At 37.4% G+C, this 21,829-nt stretch overlaps 1 pseudogene; it reads right to left on the bottom strand.

Moving 5' to 3' along the window:
* Positions 1-1,796: 1,796 nt before the first annotated feature.
* LOC149218202 (pectate lyase 1 pseudogene) lies at positions 1,797-3,722 on the bottom strand (annotated as a pseudogene).
* Between the last annotated feature and the right edge of the window lie 18,107 nt (positions 3,723-21,829).

Below are 21,829 nucleotides of genomic sequence, written 5' to 3'. Positions count from 1 at the left end.
CTAATATATTTATATTTTGAGAATATGGTGTAAGATTTTTAGAATAAAAAAATTATAATTTTTTTTATTTTTTTTGCTTTCTACTACATTTGCTATAATTCAATATTTTTTATAATTTGTTTTCAATATTTTTTTAGAAATTTATATAAAATATATAAAAAAATTAAATCTTGATTTTTTAAATTTGTTTTACTTCTTTAATTAATTTTACGTATATGAAATTATATAAATAAGTCACGAACAAAAGAAATTTGTTTATGTATATTTAATTATATAAAAATCTAAATCTGATCCGAAACAACCCCGCACAATAGAAACAAAAACGCGCTCAAAAGTAAAATGCCACACCCAATCACATGGATGCATAGTATATTACTAAGATGCCTTATATGATAATATATTCTTAGGAAGATGCCTTATAAACACATGCAAGTTACTTAAATTTGTGAAAAAATGGATGCATGGTGAGGCAATTACTAAATAGAAGTTTTAGAGTTAGATAATCATGTTAAGAATATAAATTCATGTTTAGTTAAAAATGGCTTATCTCATTGAATGTAATAAAAGTTATTTTCCTAAATTTGATGAACACTATTAATTTGGAACTTTGATGAACACTATTAGCTTAGAACTTCACAAAGGGGGTTTACCTATGCAAATTATTCCTTTTGTTTATTACTATTAATCTTATTAAAGAAAATGCAAAAATATGATGTAATGCTAACTTTGAATACTCACAACATAAATAATGGTATACTAAAACTCCCAATCAACTTATTTGATTATATAACATAGAGTGGATGGGCATTAAGAATGGAATTGGAGGTAATTTATCCATACTCTATCCTAAATAGTGTGTTAAAGACCTTTGAATGAATAGTAAATCTGTTATACTAAATTTAAGTTTTTGAATATTTCACAACATAAATAATGGTATACTAAAACTCCCAATCAACTTATTTGATTATATAACATAGAGTGGATGGGCATTAAGAATGGAATTGGAGGTAATTTATCCATACTCTATCCTAAATAGTGTGTTAAAGACCTTTGAATGAATAGTAAATCTGTTATACTAAATTTAAGTTTTGAATATTTTAACAATTTAGTGATGAGATGAATGGGTATGCAAAGTGAAATGATTTATATGTTCTCTTTCTTATTAGAGAAATGGATTAATAGATAAATAGTTTGAGTATATTATTATTATTATTATCAAATTTTAAGGTCACAGGTGAGCCAAACACCATGTTGGTGTATGAGACCCCCTTATTTGTGGGACAAGGGACCCACCTCTACCAAGGCATACATACACTACCCCTCTTGTTTTGAAGTTGTGACCTCTTAGGAGGGACCAATCAAGTTGTATATAATTTAGTGGTTATAACATTTAATTTAGGGTAGTAAAAAACATTCTCTAATTTTAATTGTCTTATTGTATTTATCAAATATGTTTTTGAGGGAACAATTTTTTTGCAATTTATAGTTATTTTTCACTTATATTCATTGGTTAAAAAATAACAAGTTATTTTTCTATTGTAACATATCAACCTTGTAGCAAGGGTTATCTCAATTTAAGCACCTTTACTATTCAGAGATCATAGGTTCAATTAAAAAATATATTTTTAATAATAAATTTTAATAAAAAAAAACATATGACCAAGTCGTGTAATAAAAAACCAAGAAAATAATATAATACAATTTTATTCATTTTAGTTATGAAACATATAATTAACAAAAATAGACAACTGCTTTGTAAATAGATAGAATATTCATAATTCAGAGTCACCGGTAACTCAGTTCAGAGCTCCCGCCTGCGTAGTCATCGCTTGTACTGAGCTCCCACGACCAACTGCAAATTGTTGCCCTGCACTATACGGTGGAATAGCCGTTCCTTTACCAGAAGCATTGAAGTATGCTCCATTCAGAAACTGATCGCCGACTGAAACCCAGAGCCACCCATTGGGACAAGTAGGATCACCGCCGCCACAGTTTTCACGCCATGTCACTTGCTTCGTATTCGTGCTACTCGGGGCCACGAACCGATTTCCTTCGCTTCTGATGGTTGGATGCATGCTTCCTCCAATGGCATACGATCCCCACGGTTCATAATCGTTATTCACTACATGCACGTAACCGAATCTAGCTCTGACATCATAAAACATTGGGATGAACTATATTAGCTAATCCGAAACCACGGAAACCGAATAATGATTAATCTAAAAGATAAATCACATTAGTTGGTTTCAAACTTCAAATTAATCCGAAAAATATACTTACTGAATTATTGTTATTAGTATCTTAACTCAACTTAATTTAAGATTTAGGGATTGATTGTATCACAGAAAAACTAAAAGCGAGATAAATTTACCTTGGCATCCTCTGTGTGAGGCCTGGTCCGAAGTGGTTGTATGCCACTGTTACCTTCATGTTTTTATCACCGTCATATTCATCGCTGTGCCCTAACAGCATACACTGCATGCATGTGTGGTTTCATAAGTTTGAGGTACATTAGATTTTAGAATGTGTGGTTTCATAAGTTTGAGGTACATTAGATTTTAGAATATTTTTGAAATTTACAAGTTTGAATTCTCACTCCATGGGATATCAAAAAAACATGAGACTAATACAAAAATATGTAAAACTATATATTTCATTTTCTTCAAAATTTTAAAAACTTAATTGGACTATTTTCTTTTTTTATTTTACAATTTAAAACATGTACAAAAATGTTGATACCATAACGAGTTGTTTTTAGTGCGAAATTTGGAAAGCTTTTCCACTGACTTTTTTGGATCTAATTTCTCTAAAATCTGGCAAATCTTTTTTTATAAAACTAAAATTTAAAAAATCTATATGCTGCGGCTAATTCACTCTTATTCATCACATTTCAAAATATTCTCGAAAACTATGATCAAACTAACTAAAACGGAAAATTCATCATAGTCTAAAATAAATAAATAAAATTTAAAACAACATAACTCTGAAATATTCTTAAAATCTACCATAAACATGGTGCAGTTTAGGTAGCTTGCCTTGTCATGGTTAAAAAAGTGATTGTTGGAAATAGTAACTGCTGTGGAACCTAGCGTGACATCAAGCAGACCATCTTGGCACTTGGAGAGGGTGTTGTGGTCGATCCATATATTAGTGGAACCCGTTACAGAAATAGCATCTCCGTCCCTTGGGTCCATCAATTGCACACCACCATTACCCTCCGCCACCCGAACATTGCCCCTCGCGTTGGGCACACAATTACTGATTTGCAAGCCATGAATAATAACGTTGTTCACATTGTCGATGCGCAGGCAGGGCCCATTACCAATCTGGACTTTGGCTCCCCTTGCATCGATAGTTTTCTGGCTCGTCACAATCAGGGGCATCTGAAGCTTGATGATCATATCCTTAGCAAAAACAATCCACAGTGGATTCTTACGTGTCACCCCATATCTCAAACTACCAGGTTGCGGATCTGCGGCATTGTCCTCTGGGCTGGTGACTGTGTATATTTCTCCTGCTTTTCCTCCATTGGCTGTGCTTCCGAAGCCTATGGCGCAATCTGCCAGCTTCTTTCGATTCTGTTGCCAGTTTCCATTGTTCCAGCAGTTGTCAATGGGGTTGTTGCTGGCTGAAGAACACACGGAGGCCTGCAACAACACAGAAGCTAATAAAATACATGCTGCTCCAGTGATAGAGGCAGAGGCAGATAGTTTGAAGGCCATAATTCCTTTGACCCTTTGATCTGCCCAGTATTAAGTATTTGCAACTGGAGTAGTAGTATCAGATTGGATCTGAATTTATGAAAGCTTCATGCTTTGGTTTTGGCTTTGGCTGTACCTTAAACCCAATTTATATACCCAAATAATTCAACCATCCATGCTTATTAAAGTGTGAAGATCCGGGAATCGTAACCATTTGAGATATTTTTATCAAAGAAATTTAAGATTGATTGATTAGTCCATAAATTTATAAAACATTAATACAATTTTAGTGAAAACTAACTAACAAAAAAAATCTAAAAAATTAACCATCTATTATATATTAAAAGAACAATATCATATACCGATGAAGTTCGTTATATTCCATTTTCAAATTAATATGCTTTATTGTGTTTTATATTAAATTATTTATTACTATCGATGGATATAGCGTAAGAAAAGAAAAACACTTGCATGTGTAATAAAGTGGGAATGGGATTTGCTTTGAATTCTATTTAATGATAAAATAAATTAGTAATAATTATAAAGAAATTTTCCAAAATAGGTGTTTATATATTGGAACTCTATCGAATTATTTAATTTTTATATAATATTTTAGATTTTAATTTTTTTTTTAATATATTTTATTGGATTGAAATGTAAATATATTTGATTACTTAAAATTTTAAAAAAATTAGACTTAGATTTTTTTATTTTAAATGGTTGACAAAATAAATTAGTGTTGTCTTCCTTATTCTTAAGTGAAGCATTTGCTTTATTTTTACAGATGAAATTTGATTTATTGTTATTGGTAACATTTTATTTTATTGTACCAAGCACAAAAAAATTTTAAATTTTTATTGGTAACTGAGATCCGGGAGAACCAATCTCAGTTTTAAAATCGTAACCATTTGAGATATTTTTAACAAAAAAAAATTAAATTTGTAAACGATTGATTGATTAGTCCATAACATTTTCAAATTTATAAAACATTAATACAATTTTAGAGAAAACTAACTAACAAAAAAAATCTAAAAAATTAACTTAACAATATCGAAACAATATCACACACCGCTGAAGTCGTTATATTCAATTTTCAATTTTCAAATTATTATGCTCTATTATGTTTTATATTAAATTAAAGAAATTAAAATCCAAAAAATTAACTTAACATTTTATTGTAGGAAGCACAAATTAAAAAATAAAAATAAAAACTACTTTCACAAAATAGTTATCTCAAAATGGGATATATAATTTCTTTTGAGTAAATTGCTGAAAAAAACAATTGTGTTTAAATTCTTAATTTACCTTATTTACATTTATTTTTAGAAGTCTTTCCTTTTTAGAATTGAAATATTTTATCATTTTAAAATAATAGTAATTTTCTATTTATTTTTATTTTTATCTTATTAGTTATATTATTGTAAAATAATTGTAATCAACAAATATTTAATAAACTAAATAAAAAATTAAATTATTAAATATTTCAAATACACTTATACATTTTTTAATTTTTAGTTTTATACCCATTTAATTCTCAACCAACTTTCAAAATATACCATTTATGATTCTTTTCTATCTTATAACAAAATGTATGATCCGGATTATCCACAGTACTATGTTCATTATGTCATATCGATTAAAAAGTCTATGTTTTCCCTGAGCAAATGGAGGAATGATCTTATTGTCTCTAAACTGTTTTCTTCTTTCAATCTTTATCCTTGAAATTTGGAGAAAACGGATCTTATTCCATGTATCCCCTCCATACGTACAAGGAAGTTATGTTAGACTTACTTGATATTGCTCAAGTTAAAATTTCCATGCGCCTCACACTTCTAATTTGTTTATTTAACTAATGTTTGGCTTCTTACCCCTGTCTGCAGGTATTGTGACTGTTGTGACATCAAATACCTCTGGTGCCGAGGAAGACACATTCAATCTCTCGATAGGTAATCTGTTTGAGATCTAAGTTTTGATTTCTTTGAATTTGTTCTACAATCTTATCTTGGTGTTGAGCTACCACGACATTTGGTGCAGGACTAGCCTTTAGCTATCGGGTTTTTGGACGCATTCGCCCAGATCTAGCACACCCAATGACGATAGGAACATGCGCTTCCTCATGGGATAGAAGAATGGTATTGATGCCTCACTTTAAAGTTGGTTGGCCTTCTGCATGTGCATATTGAAATGTATCGCTCTACTATGTTATATTTTCCCAGGCGACCTATTAACAAATTTCTCTTGTAATAGATATGGGTGTGAAACCCTTTGTTGTATTAAGCGACATGCCCATTTCGAAACTATCTTCCTGTTAATTTCTTGTTGGAAGTATTGTTAATCGAGGGCGAGTTTGTCCGCCCGATTGTCTCAAACTGATAGTGATTCGGGTGTCTTTTAATGTGAATGATTCAAAACATACAGACAAATTTTGATTTTGATTTACTCTGCATTTACTTATCAACATTTGGCAAGCGATTCTAGTCATTTATTTTAACTGTCAATTTCCTGTAGATTACTTAACAATATCTTTCATCTTTAGCTGGACTATTTGAATTCTGCATGGTTAAAATATACAATTACTTGTTTTTAGCTTTTCTATTAGGTACTATACAATCATTCACCCAGAACAACTTCTTTGGTGTCCCAACAAGACTGGCCGAAGAATAAATCTGGGTTAGAACAGTCGTAGTTTACTCCTGATGCCGAGCAATACTAAACTCTATTCAGGGTTTTCTTGAAGCTCCGAAAATAGAATTAAATTTTCTTGTAATTTGCTTGATTTTTTTTCTTATTTCAATTTAGCGTTTCTTTCCTCGCTAACCCGTAAACATATCTACAATTCCCTACCTGCTCCTGGATTTCACTCCAATTTTTTATTTTCTAACCCTTACCAAACAGTGGAACGGTTCCTCTTTCAAGAACTGGAGAAGGTTATCGAGCTAGATGTTCAAATACTCGCTTATTTTCTTCTTTTAATTGAAAACTTCCACTGTTAATCATTTATACATTCTTGCTATAGAATTCGATCATGCATCAAATATTTATTTATTCAAAAGTCATTTTCAGTAGGTAACAAATTTACACAATCTTTATGCATTCTTCACCACAATCTTGATTTACCCATAAAGTAGTTTTGGTACATAGCAGTTGTACATAATCAAAATAACCTTTCTTCCTATGAGAAAGTAATTTCAATAATTAAACAAGTTTTGCATAGTTCTTTCTGTCATAAAATAATTTCAGTAACTAGATAGTTTAAATTTATTCTTCCACATAGAATTCGCTTATCCTCTACTATTTCCTAAACTACATTTAAGTAATATACCATTTGAAGGTAAATATCTAGATTAAATGCAATTAGATTAAATGCTAGTATTTCAACCACATACTTCATACCACTGTCACATAATATTAACAGGCTATGCATTTATTACTTATATGCTATTGGAAGATCAATCATTGTAAGATGAATCCTCTCCACCCTTCCAATGAGAATTTGGCGATTACGTCTAATATTGTCCCCCCAAGCTCCTAAATATCCTTCAGAACAATTTCTCAAGGAAACAATTAATTTGTCTTGGCCTCAGGACCCCAAGTCCAACCTACAAACACTTTTTTCCACCAGGGAAGATAATACCAAGAGGTTTTCCCATTGAACTCTCATTCAACTCAAGGAATCCTTCCCCTTTTCCCCCAAACCCCCTTCTCCTCTCCTCTCTTCCATTTTTAAGAGGAAGAGAAGGTAAGGGGATAACTGATCCTAACAAATAATTGTCAGGTGAAAAGAGAGTTACTGAGGTTCATCCATAATTCCTCAAATCTTCCATATAGACAATATTAATTTTACATAACTAACTTAATTACCATTTATTATTATTGACATCACAATAACTAATTGTTATTAGTTTACTTATCTGTAACAGTAAAAATGTCCAAAAAGTAAATTAAAAGTCTGGGGATGTCACATCTCTCCCCCCTTAGTGGAACATCGTCCTTGTTGTTCATTCTTCCATCTGCTCCTGGAATAGTCCGAGATACGCCTCCTGCATAAAGTCTTTATCTTTCCAAGTGGCTTCCTCTGGGCTGAAGTGCTTCCGTTACACTTTAACTTGGATGATAGCTCACCTCCACAACGTTACTTCTCTTTGATCGAGTATGTGCAGGGGCTCGACTAGAAATTCTCCGTTCGGCTCGACCTGCCACAAGCACAATTGTCATATATTTGAAACACATATATAGATAACAAGAGATTTAACCTATATTTTATTTTCCTTTTTCTATACTTGAAGCTATTGCCAATTTATGATGTGCCTGGGTTCATATACATACTGCTTTAAAAGGGAAACATGAAATACGTGTTGTACCCGAATGTGACTGGGTAATGCGATTTGATATGCAACTGGTCCTACGCTATCTAGAATTTGAAAAGGGCCATAGAACCCGGGTGGGGGGAAACTTGGTAGATTTTCCCCATCTGAGAGTGCTTCTCTTTGGTTAAATCTGCACGTACACATGATCCCCTACGCGAAACTCCTGGTAGGTTCTTTAATTATCGACATAATCTTTCTGTCTATCCTGTACAACCTTCAAATTTTTCCAGACCTTTTTCATGGCTCTTTCCATTTCCTCCAGCATATCCGGTCCTAATATCATTTTGTTGTTGGGACTATTCCAGTTTGTAGGGATGGTACACTTCCTCCCATAGAGTTCTTCAAAAGGACTCATTTTTAGCGACTTGTTATAGCCATTGTTGTAAGAAAACTCTGCCAAGTGTAGGTATTCTTCCCATTTTTTGGGTTGTTGAATCGCATACATACGCAACATGTCCTCTACCACCTGATTGAATCTTTTAGTTTTTCCATTGGTCTCGGGGTGATAAGCAGTGTTGAAGTGAATTTGTGTGCCTAACCCTGTAAATAATGCTTCCCAAAAAGTAGAGGTAAAATTAACATCGTGATTAGAGATTATGACTCGAGGCATTCCATGCAGCCTAAAAATCTCTATCATAAATATATCTGCTATTTGGGTCGTTTGGTATGTGGACTTGACAGGTATAAAATGGGTGGTCTTGCTCAGTTTGTCTACCACAACCATAATTGAGTGATTTTGTCTTTTTGATCAGGGTAAACTTGTTATGAAATCTAAGGTTATGGTATCCCACTTCCATTCAGGAATGGGTAAGGGATGTAGTAACCTAGCAGGATGTTGATGCTCATCTTTAACTTGCTGGCATTCTACGCATCTGGCCAAATATTCTGCAATATCTTTCCTCATGCCGAGCTAGTAATAATTTTTCTTGATTGGAAAAAAAATCTTTTGATAGCCTGGATGGGCAGAAGAAAGACTTCTGTAAAATTCATCTAACGTAATTTTATTTATTGACAACTGATTAGGAACATATATACGATTTCTAAACATCAACAAATTTTTAGGGTTAATATTGTATCCTTTTTGCTCCGCAAAATTCTATGTAGATTTAGCATGTTACCAAAGATAACCATATTCTGGGTCCTTTTGAGATACTTCCTTTATTTGCTCAACAAATTTGAATTCTACTCGACTAAATGAAATTTCGTAGACATAATGAAACTTCCTACTTAACGCATCCACCACTCGTTTCTCTTTTCCCTTTAAATGTTTGATTTCAAAATCAAATTCACTTAAGAATGCAGTCCACTGAGCTTGGAGCACATTCAAGGTAGGTTGATTGAAAAAAATAGTTAAGATGCTGTGGTCTGTTTTGAGAAAAAATATTTTCCCCAGCAGGTAGTGTCACCACATTTTTAAGGCATGAACTACATCAATTAACACAAAATCGTAAGAAAAATATTTCTGCTCATGTTCTTTTAACTTACGAGATTCATAAGCAATTAATTTATCATTTTGACTTAAAACTCTACCTACACCCTCTTTACATGCATCTGTATAGATTATAAAATCTTCCTCAGGATCTGCAATCTTCAACACAGGCACGGTGGTGAGTAAATGCTTCAATTTTTCAAAACTCTCTTTACAACCCCTAGACCACTTGAAACTTGTTCCCCTTTTTTTGCAAGGAAGTAATTGGATAAGTGACCTCAGAAAACCCCCTTATAAATTGCCTATAATAACCAGCAAGGCCCATAAAGGACTATATATCTACCACATTTGTTGGAACAGGAAAGTCTATGATGGTCTTGATTTTCTCTGGATCCACCGCTATGCATTCAGAGGAAATAATATGTCCTAGATACTGGATGTGATCCTTGAAGAAATCACATTTGCTAAATTTGGCGTAACACTGGTTTTCTCTTAAAGTTTGTAATGTCGTTCGAAGGTGTTCTTTATGTTCCTCCATACTCCTAGAACACACCAGGATGTCATCAATACATATAAGAACGAATTTATCAAGAAAAGGATGGAAAACTCCATTCATCATACTCATGAACGTTGCTGGAGCGTTAGTGAGTCCAAATGGTAAAACTACAAACTCATAATGGCCGTAGTGTGTTCTGAATGCAGTTTTATATATGTATCCACATTTAATTTGAATATGATGATATCCTGATCTAAATCAATTTTTAAAAATACCACAACACCTTTAAGTTGATCAAAGAGGTCATCAATTTGAGGTAAGGAGTATTTATTCTTAATTGTTAACTTGTTTAGTTGTCTGAAATCTATGCATAACCGCAAAGTACCATTTTTATTCCTCACAAATAAAACTGGCACTCCCCAAGGGGATATGCTGGGTCGAATATAACCCTTATCCAATAGCTTTTGGAGCTACATTTTTAATTTTGTTAACTCAGGGACACTCATTCTGTAGGGAGCTTTGGAAACTAGGGCAGCTGTAGGGACCAAATCTATGGAAAAATCAAGTTTTCTTTCGGGTGGAAACCCTGGAATATCCTCCTGAAAAGCCTCTTTAAATTCTTGAACCACAGGTATTTTCTCCAAGGAGGACTATTTATCTTTAGAGTTTGTGTGCCCTACTTGAACCACATAGATTTGACAACCTTTACGCATGCATCTAGCTAGTTGGTGGGTTGTACTGGGAGGTAACTTAACTTCTCTTCTTACACCCTAAATTTCTATTCTGGTGCCATCGTTGGATAGGAAGTTAATTGCCTTATATTTACAATTTACTAAGGTCCATTATTATTCTATCCAGTCCATTCTTATCAACACGTCACAGGAACCCAATGACAATACATTTAAATTTGTCTTAACCCGCTGTCCTGCCAAATCAATTACACAGTCTTCTATTTTTGCATTTACTCTTCTTTTAGCTGTTGTGGCTAGTTGGACCAGCCATAGGTTTTTAAACTTATAATTTTCAAATGGCACAAATCAACTATTCTTGGGCTGACATAGCTCAAACTTGCATCCGGATCTATTAAAATGGAAACAGGTTAAATGGATATTTTACCTTCGAGTTCCACCATCGAGGGTTGATATTTTGCATGGTGATCTTCCAATGTTGTGTTAATCCGAGGTATGCTTCGCGCCATATCACCGACAATAGAAGCTTCTTGAACATTTGCAACTGGTTTTGCTCTTTCTCTATGGAGGCAATTTTTGTAGTAATGGGGTTCCCCACAACCCCAACGCTGCAGAGGAAGTTTAGGAACATGACCAGATTCCAACTTGCTTGATGCTTCACTTTGCTTCATTTCATTCTGAGTTCTATACCTCTACTGATTTCTATTAGTAGATCCATTTGGTCCCTTACGTCGTGGATACTTGGTACCAACATTTTTCACGTTTTTATTGGTTGTAAATTTTTTCTGCCCTTTCTTACTTGTCCAATTTTTATTACCTTCGCCCTTTTGCTTCATTTGATGATAACATATCTGAGCCTTTTAGACTACTTCAATCATCATTTTAGGGTTGTCAAACTCCAATTTCTCTTTCATGTAGACAGGTAAACTGCTAATAAAGTATTGGACTTTAGCCTTCTCTTCACAGATGTAGGGGAAATATCTTAATAGCGAAGTGAACTTGGCTATAAACTCATTTATAGACTATTGACCTAGTTTTATGTCATGAAACTCTTTTTCTTTATCGTCATGGAACCACTCAGTCGGATATTTGTCCTTAAAATGCTTATGAAATTGCTCCCATGTGACCTCCTTCTCATTAATTTCTTTGAAATTTTTGATTTCCTCCCACCATAGGGTGGCCTTGCCCTGCAACTGATAAATTTCTAACCTTGCCCTCAAATTGTCATCATATTCATATATCTGGAAGTATTTAATCATATTAATTAACTAGGAATTTGTTGCTTCTTCGACATCACCAATATATATCGGTGGCTTGATCTTTTTGCACTCCCATTGGAGTTCATTCTTCTGCCTTTTTGATCCCTTCTTACCATTGATGTTATTAGATTCTTCTTCATTATCGGTTTGTCCTCCTTCAGACTTCAGATGTTCCTCCTGCTATCTATGTGACTCAATCTGGCTTTCTTTGTCCTGGCTAGGGTTTGGATTCCTCTGATTCTACCTATCTTAAATACTTTTCATAATATTTTCTTGCTCCAAATGTAATCTTTCATTATCAGCTCGCAAACTTCACATCTCTACTCGTAGTTGCTGGAAAGTTTCTAATAACACAACATTTGTACTCTGATTTGCCTCACCCAATTATACCCACATCTCTGGGTTATGCCCGACAATACCTCTTGAGGGGGTGGATCCTACTCGTCTCATGTTGTATCCGCTTCTTCTCTGTGTACCATAATTATTTTGTTATTCTATGCTCATCCACTCAGGCCTTAGTGTAGTAACCCGAGGGCTCTCATACCAATTGTAACACATACAATCACACATCACGTGTAATAAAAAAAAATTAAAACTGACCTATGATAACTTCATTTTCATATTAATCAAAATCCCATTTAAGTTAGGATAGTATTAATGGATACATATTACGGTTGATACACTATGAGTTAAGTTTCGATGATTCGCGTTGATATAACAATACCCATACATTAATTCCTACAGGCATATTTCATTAAACTTTAACATATTTTATGTATACGTTTAATTAATTTTCTCGAGATGGTGACCTCTCTCCAATTCATGGTGTGTACGTGCTTGAAATACATTTAAATTACCATTCAATTACCATGTTGGACCGCTCTCTAATGCTGCTAGCTGCCAGGCATTCACCCTTCCGGTTTCCCTGTGGTCTCTCCCAGCACCGTTGATTTTCGAGGCATGATCCTGCAGTCCACCATGATCCAAGGAATTATAATTGACCACCTGATGACCTGCCCTTGTCGTTTGATCATTTTTCTCGGAGATGCCCCCGAAATATCGCTCTGCAAAACTGACCTGATAATCACCCTATGAGTGACATCAGTTAAAGATTTATTGAATAAAGGTATTACAGACTCATGTGCTGGTGTGTGTTCTGTGTTATTGAAGCAAGGGATCGATCAGATTGCCAATACACAGACAATTAAATGGAAAGACAGCAGAGAAATATAGTAAGCAAACACAAAGACACAAGATATTAATAAGGAGTTCACCCTATTCTCCAGGGCTACATCTTCGGTCCAGCTTTTAGTGGTGGCCTTGTTTTATTATGTATTTAAGCAGAGAATTACAATGCAGGGACTCAATGTGAGTTCTCCTGAAGCAGATTTGCTTGGCAGGCTGGTTCTTATATTCCCCAAGCCACTGGAGTGCACAGACTCTTCTTCTTCTACCACCTCTGTGACCTTCTTGTCTACAATGGAAAGAACCCAATGTGATGCTCAGTCCAGACAGATCCCCTCTGGGATGGCTTGGATCTCTCAAGCTCTCTAGTACTCAATGTTGCCTCTGGTCAGCTCAGCCCTTTGTCCTCTTACTGCTTTGCTTTACTGTCTTCTTTCTCTGTGTTCTGTCTCTCTATGTTTAGTCCTCCTCTCGGGGTTCTCTATCCCTCTCTGGCTCGGTCTGACTGACTTCGAATAACTGTGTATTCTGTCTCTGTTCATGGCTTTTAGCCATACGTTCCCAGACTGTTCAGTTCCTCTTCTGCCTCTATCGATTCACCTTCTGCAGCTGCGCTTGGAGTTCCCTGTTTGGCGTCTTCATCAGCGCTCAGTGTCAGGTGGAAAGAGTCGATAGTGCGGACACAACCAACCTCCCTAGGAGCCTAAGACTCTCTAGTGACAAACAAGACAAACAAGAGCAATCCTTCTCTAAACATGCATTTACTATATAAGAAATCAAGTGTTTAGATCCTACCTGTAATCCAACGCTGTTGTAGCAGTCCAGCCTCACTGATCCGGATGAGCTCCTCCTTCACTTTGAAACCTGCATCCACTAACAATCAAACGATTAAATAGCACTTGATAATCTCATAGAATAAAACATATTTAACACATAGACCAAGGAGTACATGAAACAACTCATAAATAACAAGTTATTGAGAAGAATGGACTCATTTGCATTAATAGGAAACAAAAGGAAAAATTACAACCTGAGCCTTGGTGTTGTGCAAGTCCCTCCCAGGGTCCATCAAGAGTTCTCCTTTACTTTGACAAAGCTCACCCACTTCCAAATAGAACAAGCAAAGATGGCAGTCTCTCCTCACAAGCTTCTAAATGGGAGTCCTAATTCCAGCAGCATCTACCCTTAGAAATGTTTAGCTTTCAACCTCTCCTCCTTCTGGCCCAATGCCTGTATTTATAGTGGTCTAGAGGAAGTTATTCAGGTCCACCATCAATGGGATAATCCCCTCTTTGGATGGGATAGCTCCCTTATTGATGGGATAAGTTCCTCTTTGATAGGGGTACATGAACCATCTGGAGGCGCTCAATACACGTCGAACAACCTTCTAGAATGCTCTAGAAATGACCACAAGTAACTTTTTAAAGATGAAACTTGCGCATTTTGACCTTTACAGGGGTACGCACCTGCCCCTTTACATACAGAGCGTACAAGTACGCAGCTTTTGTGAACATTGGGTGCGTACCCGCAGGTAAGGTTGAGAGAACCTGCGTACCCAGAGATAAATACATTTATAAAGACTTTCTCTCTTTTTGGAGTTTGACATGGAGAGCAGAGGCATAAGACTTGCCCAGGAGGATAGCGTGACTGTTGATAGAGCCATACTAACTGTAAATAGCCATGGTGACATTTTTTAGTGTAACAGATTGCCCCCTAAAGTGCGAAGACTGTAATAGATTAGGGTCTTGTATTATCTAGGAAGGGTGAAGTGCTTTATCATTTCAAGGATTATCTCGTGGAGAGCCTGGTCAGAACCTGCAATTTTCAACACAAAATACATGTATAAGATTATATCATCACTGAGGTAGGCATTCCCATACTCAGATCAAAACTTTAACTAACAGACTAACTACTCTGATACAGGAATGATCTTGCAGTACATCATAATCATAGACTTTTGTAGACACAGTATGGGCGCAGCCATCTGTTTATGATTAGTCTACTTAGATAATGAATACAAAACTCCTCGCAGCCTGGATGGTGGAAACTAGATCCAGGGTCTTCATTTCTGCTTCCTGAATTGGTACGATTCTAGCCATGCGAATAAATGAGTTGATGTCGAACATGGTAGAAACCACTTGATTACCAGTCGATGATGTAAACTGTTAACAAGTGTGAGAGAGACCACCAGTAATGTCAATGGTTCTCAAAGTACCCAGTACAATCCATGAGACGTGAATAGATGAGTTGATGTCGAACATTTCACGGAGTCCTTCGATCGAAAGTCAATGATGTAAACTGACGTCAAAGGCGAGAAACCTGCCATTGATGCATGCAGACTTCAAGGTACTGATGATTTCTAAGTCATCTCTCTAGATAATGTGTTGATGTCGATAGAAAGCGACCCGTTGTAGGCAAGCCCACAACACGAAATCATTGTTCAAGTTGAAGAAATGTTGCTGTAAGGACTGACTCAGGGATGGTCAAACGGATGACAAGTATTTTGCAGATGAAAGTTTTTCTTGCAGACCTCTTGAACACATAACGACACAACAGATGGCTTGGCGATAAACGACTCAAAGTTAATCCCTGGAACCCGGCTGAAGACTTTCAAAGTGGTTTGATCAACTGTGAGGTAAAGGATTTCCCAACCTAGGTGAATGAAAAGTGTCGTGTCCAAGAGTGGTAATAAAGTTTCTTCTGAGACAAAAGATAACAAATAGGCTCATTCTTCTCTCTTTTCCCCCACCATTTCTGGCAAGTACCTCTTTATTTTTAACAAGCTTGAGGAGGATAACATATGCTTGATTATAAGCTCATCCTTCGGATGAGTCCAACCTAGTTTTGATTCGAACCCTAGGAAGGAGTGGTTCGTTCCTGTTTGTAATTGAACAGGTCCTTTGCTGTGAAATTTTAACGAGTCCAGTATAGGAGAAACTCGGCGTTTTTCAATTTTAGAGAGTCTGAAAAACTTAAGAAGACTCCAAGTTGAACTTTTTCGTAGATTTGTGTCCCTCAAGCCCGAAAAAGTATAAAATAATACCTGGGGGAACTGCTTGATCTTGCGACCAAGGAGTACTTTCATAATTAGTGCCACTGACCTGAAAAGTAAAAAGTGATCAAGGACACGTCGTTTTATTTCCAGTATCGAGTTTGAAACGACAAAAACCCGGCAACCTTTTCCTGTTTTTACGGTCAGAAAAGGGCTATAAGGGGACCGTCTTTTAATTTAGTTTTAACGAGTGTAAAAGAAACGCTCGGCAATCTTTTCATATTTTAGGAATCAGAAAAGGGCTTAAAAGATGACTCTGATATTTTGGTTCGTGAAAAATGACAATTTTCCCTCTAAATCCCTTTATCCTGCACAAAAACGACACATTACTCATACCTGTTTAAGATAGGCAAAAATACATTGAAAAATATCCTTCCATGGTGAAAAATAAACAAACCTAGCATTCATTCATCCAAAAAACCTATAAAAAGACTTTTTACCATGTCATTTTTACCATTTTACTGTTGAGGTTGAAAAAAGGGCTTTTGGCAAGAAACTTCCCGTGGTCATTGCGGAGAATCCGACCGTCAGAATCGAACGTCGTCTCTTCCAGGTATTTCACAACATCCTCCTTTTCAATTTCATCCGATTAAAATTTTGTTTTAGGTTTTAGTTTTGGTTTTTGGAGGGTTTTAGGTTTTAAAAACCGCTCTGCGGGGTACGCAGGTGCCCTAAGGGTGACCTGCGTACCCCAACCTTTTCCTACACAGGAAAAAGGTCAGGGTACGCAGCCCTCCTTCAGGCCAGCTGCGTACTGGCGCTCTGTGTCCTAAACGCGAGGTGCGTACCCCGCGAAGGGCGGAATTTGAAACCCCAAACCCCAAAAATAACCATTTAAATTTTCCCAAATTAATTCTAATCTTTATTTCTTGGTGTGTAGGGCACTCACCATGTTGGATTGGAGAGAAAGAGAGCACGAGGACGTTGATTTAGCCGCAATTGGTCACCAACCTTCCATTGATGCCCTAAAAGCATGCGGACTATATAAATACTGGGCCATACCTGGCATGAGGGCTCAGGTGAGATTCTTGGAGTGGCTGGTTGAGAGATGGAACATTCATGAGCAATGCTTTTACATCGGAGGGCACCAGCTCGAGATAGAGCCCTCTGACATATACTTTCTCACTGGCTTGCCAAATAGGGGCGAGCAACTCAATCTAGCCGGGACTAGGCCAGGTGGCCAATCCCTTGTTAGTCTCCGGGCAGACTGGTGCATACCCAATCAAAACCATGTGAAAGGCATAGAAATCAAATACATCTCTCGGCGTGAACTCATGGTTATAGCTTTCACGGTTACCAGAATTTGCGGGGCAGTCGCTTTACATATTGCCACCGGGTCCCAAATGCGGATGGCTATAGACTATTTTCGAGGCACCATCTTCAACTGGTGCGATGCTGTGTCGGCCAACATGAAGGGCCAACTAACTAGGGCAAAGAACGGACAACTGAAGACCTTTGGATATGGGCCTCTAGTTGTGAGCTTTGCCTTAGAGAGAGTTCCGATGCTGATCCCTCAGCATCTCACAGTTCCAGTTGGGGCGCCTCGGGAGCCTAAGCTGATACGATGGGTTACGGTGATGGCCCGGCATCCTGACGAGGGCGCGGCAGTTGTTCGATTCCCTGCTGGTTATTTTCACTGGTTAGAGGACCAGGTATTTGCTATTCAGGACTTTCCTTATGCCGGAATGTATTTTCGGAATGATCCAGACATGGTTCTTCCACAGGGAGAACAGTGGGACGACAGAGGTATTTCATTTTTTACGAGTTTTCAAATTATATATTTTTTTTGTTTTTATATATATCACCTCAAACTGACTAATACAAATTTTCAAAATGCAGATGTAGGTCCATGACGTCCAGCCAACCTCCGGGCTTTTGAGAGGAGAGCACCAGCTGTACCAGCACCAGCCCCACAGGATGCGGCCGCAGAGACCTTGGCCGAGCTGGAACAGGATCTAGAGCGTCTGACGGCGGATATACCAGAGACCACCATAGATGACATTCCCATTCGACTTCAGCGCTATGTGGTCGCAGTCCCAAGACCTTTTAGGAGGTTCTTGTGTAGGGTAGCGCGAGCAGTGGTCTCGTATAGAGAGCACCACCAGTGATTGGCTAGTCGTTTTTGTAGACACATATGACATTTTTGGTTTTTGTACTTATCATTTTTGCCGATCATAAGGTGTTTTTCAACCTATGATCGAAGACGATGTATATTTTTTGACACACTCCTATCTATATATATATATATCATTATTACCGGCTCATTTTTTTTAACATATGTGATGAAATGTTTTTAAATTTACTTGCATGATTATCGTAAATGTCTGTCCAACATTCGAGAAGCAATTGCATCTGCTAATGTATTTAAAGACCTTGGAATATGCTGATATTCAATGTAATCAAATTCACGTTCCAAGAGACGCACTCTCAAAAACAACCTTAATAACATAGGATTTCTAATGGCATATACTCTATTAAGCTGTGATACAACAAGTTCAGAATCTAACCTCACTATCAAACGTCGAATTCCAAATGAAATAGATTCAGAGAATAATTCAACCACTGCACTGTATTCTGCAATGTTGTTCGTCGTTTGACCGAGGCTTACCCCATGCATAGAAACTAACTCGTCAGAGGGCGAATAGATAACCCAAGCTGCGGAAGAGATATTCCGTGTACTACGACAAGCACCATCAGCAAATCCAATGTATGTTTGGAGAGGCATCGACATCTGCAATATCAAGAGTAAAACCAAGATAAGCCAGAATAACGACGAAAAACACACTCTCTAAACTAAGCACACTATCTAAACTAACAAACATACTAGCTAGAAAGAAAACCTATCCTAAAAAATTCTCCATACCCAGCGTTTAAGCATAATACCTCTTTAGGTAAAGTCCATTTCTGGGTTTACCCAAAGAGTCCCCATCAAAATCTACCAGCTCATAAGCCCCTTTTGCTAGCTTTCGCTTTACAATGTAGGGTCCATGCCACATAGGAACGAATTTTCCAGCACCTAGCTTATCGTTAGCTTGATCATATAATAGCACTAGGTCTCCCTCCGCAAAACTTCGAGGGGTCACATTTCTATCATACTGAGCTTTCATTCGCTTCGCGTGAGTCTCGATTGCCAATGCAGCGTCACGTCGAGTCTCATCTAATTTAGCTAAGTATAATAAACGCTTCTCCTCTTCCGAAGTAGCTGGAAGTAATTCGACAGCCATTTGAAGTGATGGGATTTCGCATTCAATGGGTAACACAGCTTCCAAGCCATAAACTAGCTGGAAAGGAGTGAACCCTGTTGAAGTTTTCACTGAGGTTCGGTATGCCCATAGCGCTGAAAATAACATGTTGTGCCAATTCGACCGATGAATACCAATGGTTCGTCGGATCATGATAACCAGAACTTTGTTGATAGACTCAACCAAACCGTTGGCTTGCGGATAATAAGGAGTAGAGCTATTGTGGCGCAAACCAAGCTGGCTTGTAAGCTCAGTCATCATGATGTTTCGAAAATGGCTCCCATGGTTAGTGATGATTGCTTGTGGGACACCAAACCTAGTTATAATATGATTGAATACGAAAACTGCAGCTGTTTTGCCGCTTGCGTCGAATGTAGGCATCAACTCGGCCCATTTAGTAAAATAATCAACTGCGAGGATGATATATGCATGCCCCCCGTCCGAGTGAGGGTTACAAGTAATAAAATCGATACCCCATTTGGCGAATGGACCAACGGCAATTATAGGATGGAGGGGAGTAGGTGGTGCGCGCATCTTGCGATCAAACACTTGACAGTTGTGGCACTTCCGGACTGCAATGATACAGTCTTTAAACATAGACGGCCAGAAATAGCCAGCGCGCAACACCTTTTGAGCTGTGGCATACCCAGACATATGACCGCCACATGCTCCAGAGTGACAATCATTCAAAACCCTCTCAGCCTCTTCGTCAAAAAACTAAGTCTGCCCCCCGGCGATAAAGTGTATCTCCAATAATCTTGTATTGCTGGGATTGAAACCGAATTTTTCGACGTTCCGACTTTGAAGCTTCAGGCCGAAAGGTTTGGGTTTGGAGATAGATGATTATATCCCCGTACCACGGATCTAAAGTACTGATAAGAAACAAAGATTCATCGGCAATGGACTCCTCTGCCACAGTTTCTGTGTCAGCATGCGGGAAATCACACATCAATTCCGCAAAAACTAAGGATTTCTTAGACTTGGACTTCTTGAACTCCAAGTCGAACTCTTGCAGGATAACGATCCATTTAGAGTACTTGCCCCCTAGCAGTTGTTTAGTCAAAATATAAATCATAGGGTTGCAATCCGAAATAACTGTAGTTTTACGGAGAAGAATGTAGTGACGAAAACGCTGGATAGCTTGAACGGCTGCCAGGGCCAATTTCTCCACATGCGAATATTTTAGCTCAGTGGGGTTTAATGTCCTACTAAGATAATATATCACATGTTCCGCTCCGAATTCATCTTCTTGAACTAACACCATTCCAATGGTGGAATGCGAAGCTGCGAGGTATAAGAAGTAGTCCTGGTTGTAGTTGGGAGGATGCAACAACGGTGCATGGGTCAACGCGTGTTTAAGTGCATCAAAAGATTGTTGGGCAATCTCGTCCCAAAATAATTGAGCGTTCTGTTTCAACAACCGTGTAAAACCTTTAGTGACCTCGGCGTAGTTTGGAATGAATCGGCGTAAAAATTTCGCTTTCCCTTGCAAACTTTGGAGTTGGCGCAAACTCGAAGGAGGAGGCAATTTGATGATAGCTTCGACCTTCGAGGGATCGACGCGAATGCCGGCTTTTGAAACAACAAATCCCAGCAATCGACCCGTCTCTATACAGAAAACACACTTGTGGGGATTCAACCGAATTCGATAATGCCGACACCTCATAAAGATTGCTCGTAAGTGGACAAGGTGATCAGCTCGATGTAAAGAATGAGCAGACAAATCATCGAGGTACGGTTGCACAATGTGCTTGATGTCATGAAATGCGTAAGACATCGCCCGTTGAAAAGTGGCCCCGACATTCTTAAGCCCAAAAGGTAATTTGCAATAAGCAAATGTCCCCCATGGACAAATGAATGCCGTTTTTGGTTGGTCGGCAGGTAGAATATTGATTTGATTATAGCCCGAAAAACCATCCATGAAGGAAAACATTTCACTTCCGGCACAATCATCAATAATTTGATCGATATAAGGCGTAGGATAGTTGTCTTTTGGACAAGCTCGATTTATATCCCTATAGTCGATACAGATTCTTATTGTTCCTTGTTTCTTGTTGACCGGAACAATATTCGATACCCAATCCGTTAACGGGATTGGATAAATGAAACCTGCTTTCAACAGCTTCTCGACTTCTGCTTTAATCGCAGCCGCTTTCCGAGGGTGAATCTGACGCAACCGTTGCCGGACGGGTTTAGCATCCGGATAGGTCTTTATTTCATGAACAACAATGGCAGGGTCGATTCCCGACATTTCCTCGTAAGACCAGGAAAACACATCGCGGAATTCTTGGAATAGGGCCTTGTAAGTTTGGATTTCATCTTCTGTACATGAGGCACCTATATGAATGTTTTCCTCAATTCCAGGCTTCACTGAAATATCAGTGGGAATAGTGCGAGAAATATTCCCTA

The sequence above is a fragment of the Pinus tabuliformis genome, chromosome Q, assembly GCF_031772625.1.
Source record: "Pinus tabuliformis cultivar Carrire ecotype Pingquan chromosome Q, CPIR1, whole genome shotgun sequence".
In the NCBI taxonomy this organism is placed as follows: domain Eukaryota; kingdom Viridiplantae; phylum Streptophyta; class Pinopsida; order Pinales; family Pinaceae; genus Pinus; species Pinus tabuliformis.
The sequence above is the reverse complement of the archived record's forward strand: the minus strand, read 5'-3'. Positions and strand labels throughout refer to the sequence as shown.